At 30.9% G+C, this 7,446-nt stretch overlaps 1 long non-coding RNA gene across 2 annotated transcripts; it reads left to right on the forward strand.

Moving 5' to 3' along the window:
• The first annotated feature begins 1,483 nt into the window (after positions 1-1,483).
• LOC105119079 (uncharacterized) lies at positions 1,484-6,628 on the forward strand. 2 transcript variants are annotated; one of them, XR_841061.1, is made up of 5 exons: positions 1,484-1,721; positions 1,808-1,883; positions 3,698-3,899; positions 5,842-6,008; positions 6,200-6,628. It is a non-coding gene; the product is annotated as an uncharacterized LOC105119079 (long non-coding RNA). The 2 variants fall into 2 exon arrangements; XR_841062.1 differs by lacking the exons at positions 5,842-6,008; positions 6,200-6,628 and adding an exon at positions 5,632-5,663.
• Positions 6,629-7,446: the final 818 nt, after the last annotated feature.

Raw genomic sequence — 7,446 nt, forward strand, 5'->3', positions numbered from 1 at the left:
TTATTTTAAAAAATAAACCTACTGATAGAAATGATATATTTATGTTTTATTTGAAGAAGAAAGTGACTAATAAAGCTAAAGTTGAGGGTTTCATGTGTGAAGCATACTTAAATGATGAAATTACCAATTTTGCATCTCATTATTTTGGTGATGACATGCAAACATTTTGGAATCACGTTCACAAAATGATGATGGTGGCTTTAAAAGTCTAGAAGATTTTATAGAAGATAGCTATCACTTGTTGAAATGCAGATTGCATATAATGTGATATTCAATTGTAAAGAATTCAAGCCTTATTTAGAGTATGTATGAAATATTATTTTGTACTTAATTTATAATAATATATTATTAACTTTAATATTTTAAAATTTTAGGCAATGTTGCCAAGAGTTAAAGTCACAACAACTACATGTGAATGATGTTGAAATTGAAAAATTATACAAAGAGAACTTTCCAAATTGGTTAAAAAATAATGTAAGTATTTTCATAAAATTAATTTATATTTTAGTTCAATTAGTTACTTTAAAAAAATTACAAATCCTTTTTAAAACAATATTTCTTGTGGAGTTAATTATTAAACTATGTGGAATACCAATCTAATTGAATTCAAAATCAACTCTTTGGACTTGTTATGACCCTTCAACTTCGATCAAATGTTATAATGAATATTATGTGAATGGTTTTAAATTTCATACTCAAAGTTATGGTTGATTTAAAAAGAAAATAAATAGTGGAGTTTGTATGAAAGGAAGTCACTATAATGATAATCAATGTGATTGTTATGGAATGCTTAAAGAAGTTGTTTGGCTAAAACATTTGGGAAGTAAATGCAAGTTATTTATATTTAAATGTAATTGGTATAATATAAAACAAGGGATTAGAGTGCATCATTCAAATGGTTTTGTTGAAATCAAGTATCCATCTCGACTATATAGAATTGAAGATTTCGTGTTAACGTAACAATATCAACAAGTCTACTATACATATCCACCTGATAATAAATTCTTGGAATAGTGGATGATTATTAAGATAACTACTAGAAGTCGCTATAATATTGATATGAGTGAATTTATTGAAGATGCTAACAATGTGATATCATATAATGTTGATCAATCGAATGATATTTCTCAATCATGTTATGTCTTTCCCACTCGAACACTTGATGATCTTAATATACTTGTCGAATCATCTTATTATGAAGAAACCAGTCAACATGAATTGCTTCGATTAATACAAATTGAGAAAAAGAAGATGAAAGGGTTGCAGAAGAAGATGATGACGACGACAACAATAACAATATAGTTAAGATGGATGATAATAATAAGTATCACAAGTTAATTATATTTTTATACATATAATGAATTATTTTTATTAGATGTGTGGATGGTTTCATATTATTTTCTCATAATACTAAATAATGGTTATTAGATAAATAAAGAGCACCTTTTACATGACATGTTTTGTAGCCTTATGATGATATATAATGAAATAAATCATACTTATTTATCTAAAGCTTTTCTGGATAAGTTTTGACAAGTTTAGGCTTTCAATGTCATTTTTGTGTTATTAGATTCAAGTGGGTGTTATGGACCAGATGTGAAACAAGAAAAACTGAAGGATTTCCATCGACAGAGGTTGCAAGTTCTGGTCAAAGCCAATCCGGATTACACATATCATTTCCATCGGCCTTTGAGACCATTCCTAATAAACTTGAAGCCTAGGTTCGTTCTTCTTCCATTTCTGTTTTCTGTAGTGCAAGGCATGGTTAATCTGAAAATGATTGAACTATGCTTACTGTTTATTTCAGAGTTCATATCTAAGCAGGATAGCAGCAAAGTTGAGGGAAATAAAGAAAAGTTATAATGCTACAATTTCAGATCCAGGTAGAGAGACATGATTGCCACACCACTAATTACTTCATGCTGTTTTTGTTTTTTATGCTTAGCTTCTATCCATGTATGCTTCTTCCATGATATATGTGTACATACATCACGAACAAGGGAAACAATTTTGCCTTCCTTATTTGCTATAATTGTGGAGCTTGGCTGGTTTTCTGCTGGTGATAGACATAACAAAGTGATAGTTTATAGCAAAGCTATTGGGTGTTCATTTTCAAACATATTGAGCTTTTAAACAAAATTTGTATTCAAGGACAGCATATAGAATTACTTTTTTCGTATTCAACATTCAGATTAAGCGATAACCAAGCCTAATTTGGTGTTGTAACTTAAAAACACAGAACCGAAATGGAACATACATGGAGGACATGTACTCTTCTACCTCATGTTTTTAAAGCTATCTTTTATGTATCTTTTTTGTATCATCTTCTTTTCAAAGATGCCGGAATGTGTAGGGGCGAAATGCAGTTTATTTGGTTTTCATGGTGGCGTCTTTGACTAGTGTAGTGATGGCTTGATTGTAGACTTTTGTTTAGCCTTAGTTGTTCCTATCAAAACATGATGAAACCTTGGGAGGCAAAAATTGGAAGCAAAAATTGATGTATGATTGCTATTCTTTAGAGGCAAACAGGTGTTTTACTTCCAGCCTTCCCTGTAAAGACTGCAGATGTTCTGCTTCGGTCTAATACCCGAAACTCCAATATAGTTGTGGAATTAGGATAATTCTCTACTGTTTTAGGCCTTTCGGAGTTGCAATTCTCATCTGCACCAAATATTAATCTTGTGCTTCTGTGAATACTCTCAAAGTTGTGCTTCTGTGAGCACTGTCACACACTTTCTCTAGTTGCCGAGACTTCCTCTGTTTTCATAGGCCTTCTTGTTGTAACTTCATAAGCGTGTTCCATCAGTGACTTTCATTTCTTTGCTATCCTTTTCAATACGTATGATTTTGCCAGTTTGGAGTTGTGCCTTCGACCTAGATCATCATTTGTCCAAGACAATTAGAGAGCTTGGTTGCTTTCAGTTGTGTACAGTCAATTTATCACTACTGTCAACAATGATACAACAGTCTAGTTGACTTGTTTCTTCATTCTCTTCTCTGTTCCCTTTCCATTCAGTTTTTATGCATTTTGTCTTTTTTCCGAGTATTTTTGGTAAGTTCTGACTTGCTAAAAGTGGTGGTAGTGGTTAAAGACACCATCTGTTTGGAGATTTCCTTCCATGAACCTAAGATTCTTCTTTATCTGCTATAAATCTGCGTATATTCTCTGGATTGCTGGTGATTAGGTTTATTCTTTCTTCATAAATTATTGCATATGAACTCCTTTAGCAAATTGTATTCTTCCAAAAAGAAAATACAATAATTATTGTGGGAATTAATGTCCACCTTTGCATGAATATCATACCTGTCAAGGCAATGAAGAAGAACTACTGGACCAATTACTGAATATATAGACCTAGGATGAATGAGCTTTTTCCATAATATTTATTATTGTTGATAATGCATATATTTTTTCTGGTTTTTAGCATGCCTTGATGAAGATCCCATATTAGATTTTAGGAGTAACTGGTGCATCTTATCCGGATTATTTCAAATTTCATCCAAGCTTAATAACAAAGAATACACGTTTCATCAACATGTATATTATAATTCAAAGAAGTATTATATATTTATTTTGAGAGTACATATCCTCCTTAACATGATTATGGGAGGGTTAATGCATTATCAATATTTTAATATTGGTGAATGGTTTCACAATATCTAGCACGAGAGCTTATGGTTTGTTCATGACATGCAGTTGAAGTTAGTTAATTGAAAAATTGTGCCCAGCAAATGATAATGGGAGCAAGTGCACTAAGGAAGAGTGATGTTGCAGCATCTTAATTTGTTGCCTCTGATACAGCTTGAACTCCAGGAGGAAAAACCCTCACTATAATAAATATAACACGGCATTTTAATAAAATCAGCGGACTTGACACTCGTACCTCTGCTGGAACACTGTAAGCCAAGTTTTGGAGCTGAACATAATATTTTATTTTTTTTAGTTATTACAATCAAGGTGTCTCTTGTTTGGTCCCAATACATAATATTCATATTCTCAACAAGATAACATAATATGATTAATTATTTTTATACTTTAAAATGTTGTGCACTCTTTTTACTTGTATATTATTTGATAGAAAAAAATACCTTTCTTGAAAAAGATGAATTAAGATGACTTTATTATTTATAGTATTTGAGAAAATATGACTAGTCCTGTTTTGAATCAATAATTAACATGATCTTAAAAGAAAATCATGTCAAATAAAAACATTATAAATATTATAGATTGTTTTGATAAAGATCTTGTTTGGATAAACAATAACAACTAAAATCAAATAATCAAAAATATTTGGTTTACCCTTAAATTTTAAAGAAGGTTAGAATCTACAAAAAGGAATCAATTAACCAAAACAGATGGTAAAATAACTATTCATTCTAGAGAAATAATGTTATTTGCATCATATTGAGCTAATATGGTAAGGATTTCTTTTTCTTAAGATAATAAATTAAAATTATTATATTTATCTTTTATAATATTTATTAATCTTGAAGGCAAGAGCAAGCTAGTGGAAAAGAACCTCCATGGAATAGTATCTTTTTGGCTTAGTATCAAAATTCTAAATAGTCTGACATCTTCATAAACAAGAAGTCTAAAAAAGTGATTACATGTATTTTTATTTATTTATTTATTTAACTTAAATATCATTTAACGTTCAAATAAATTTATTAATGCATGTATTTTATTTGTAGAAAAATTATAAGAAGGAAATAATTTCAAAGTATAAAACTAATCAGGAAAATTATCCTTCATTTGATAGGGCAGCTTGGTGTATTGTTTCAGGAGAAATTATAAAGGGTAGGGTATATGGTGCATCTCATATGCCAAAATCTATAGTTAATACAAGTTCTTCATTACATTCATATTCGGTAAAGTCACATTTTCTAGTTCATCTTATTGAACATTACAAAAGGAGATAAAAAAAAAATAGATGATTTTATTTTTGAAATGAAACGAGAGATAGATTCCATGAAAGAATATCTTATGAACAATTTTGGATACCATGGTAGGACATCAAATATTTACAAAGATATGTCAGCATCTATAGGCCTATCAATACCTCTATATATGGCTATGTAGATAATGATACCTATGGGTCTCACATCTCCATTAATTTATTGATCTATACCTCGATTACTATATTCTGATTCATTTTACATTGATTCACAATATCATGGTTCGTCTCCACAAAAAATACCATGATTATATCTTTTTATTGTATTTTTACTTATTTGTATTAATGTAATTTTAACTAAATCTTTTAATTATATTATGAATTTTATTTTTATTCCATTTATTTCAAAATATAAATTAATTTAATAAAAATTATATAATTAGCAACGGATTTTTTGTTAATAATTGTAAATAATTTATCAATCAGCAATGAAAAATCTATTATTGAATTATAAAATGAGCACTAAATTATTCCGTTGCTGATGTATATGCAATAGGTTATTTATTGATGATTTGTGAGTATTAAATTATCCGATGCTTACCGCAAATAACAGAATTTTCATTGCTGAAAAATCAGCAATGACTGCATTTAATATTTTCTATTACTAATTTTAACAAGGAATTTTAGTTTCGTTTGCAATGGGTTAGATAGTTATTAATTGGTATATTTTTTTTAGATTAACGTGGGTGTCCGGGTCAGCTTGCGCGCACCACGACTAATCCCACGGGCCTTGAAGTTAACGACCATGTAAGCCTCCAGTGGCCATCATATGAGCAACCAAGAACTCGAACCTGAGACCACAGAGGAAGCAAACCCCTTGATCCCAAGTCTTTACCACTTGGTCACCACCTAGATGGTTAAATTGGTACATTTTTACAACTTGCAGAGAAGGAGTGAAGGAAAAGAGTTAATTTGCAGGGAAATAAAAACTCGTGATTTGCCTGCATTCTTTGGCCTCGAGAAACGCAGACATTAAACTAAGCACAAATGAAACCTACAACCACCGAAGGGCGAGTTTCTAGTAAAGATCATTCACGGCATTCATGGCGAAAGGTGAAATTCCAGTGAGCTAACTTTTAGTATACATTTTTTTTCACCTATGTTTCTCTTAAATAGAATTGAATTAAAAGTTTTAAAAAGCCAGATCTTCACGGTGCAGAAACACATTTTCTTCTTGATTAAACATTGAACTCTCATGTTTTTAGCAAACTAAGAACCTATAATTCCTCTGCTCTGTTTTGCAGATCATGAAGATGCAAGTTTGGAGACAGTTTTTTTTTAAAAAAAAAATGCGAAAAACAACTAGCTATATGCATGCATCCTGACTTGCAAGAATTTATAAAAGCAGAATGAAAATGCAGAGAAGACCAGTTTTTAGCCACTGACAGGTTTGTGTGTCAGTAGACTTCATGTTGCGCAATGCACACTTCAAAAATGTCCCGGTATCCTACGAGAAAGCCTTAGGTTTCCCTTCATGTTTTCTGTTTCTCTTCTCCTTTTTTATTCATACATGAGGAACAAGATGAACTGCATTTCATTATTTGAATGCAGGTTAAAGGGCCTAGGAACATAATATACTGCTACTACATGCAAACGTTTTCTTGGAAGAACAAAAAAAATGAAGACTTGTGTGATGAAATTGCTTTTAAAATACATGGCTAATTCAGCCTTTATAAACTATCTTTCATACAAAGAAATCTCAAGCAAAGTGACTGGGTACTAGGGAACCTACTAGAGTTTTTTCAAAACTTATGAGCATGAAGTTAGGCACACTCACTCTAATGACTTTGATGGTGGAAAAGGAGTGAGAGATGAATAGCATCCATGTTTGCTGGTGAAACAGAAATACTAAGCATGGCTTCATGCTAATGGTGGTGTAAAACCCCATGCTAGGAGGTACTGCCAGTTCGATAAGGGAAAAACATTTTCTGAATGAAATAAAACTAATATTCTACAACTAGACTATTACAATTATGAAATATTAAGATGAATATTACAAAGTATATTTTTTATATTTATGAGAAACAGTTATAATCTTGGTGTATTTGTTGTTGTTTTGGACAAGTTTCTCATGAAGGAACAACTCAAGTTAGAAATCTAAAATAAATACTCTCATATTTGATTTTGAGATGTTCAAGAAGGATCCTTATGAAAGCATAAAAAAGATGAGCACAAGGTTTATGACCATTAAAGGGAATGGTTTATAAAAACATTAGAAGAAACATCAAATAACCTGATATGGTGAGCAAGATATTGAGGTCTTTACCAAGACCTTGGGATCTTACAGTGATGGCCATTAAAGAATCAAATATTTTGAAGATACTTGGCTTATAGGGTTTCTTATTTTTTATGAGTTCAAGGTTACCAAAGGTGATGTTGACATCAGTAAGAAAGGCATTGCGCTCGAACTTTACAAAATGATGATAATCAAGATGATGATGAAGATGTCGCTCATATTGTGAGGTTCAAAAGTGTTTTCTACAAAAGAAAT

Source organism: Populus euphratica, unplaced genomic scaffold (genome assembly GCF_000495115.2).
Source record: "Populus euphratica unplaced genomic scaffold, PopEup_1.0 scaffold2503.1, whole genome shotgun sequence".
In the NCBI taxonomy this organism is placed as follows: Eukaryota; Viridiplantae; Streptophyta; class Magnoliopsida; order Malpighiales; family Salicaceae; genus Populus; species Populus euphratica.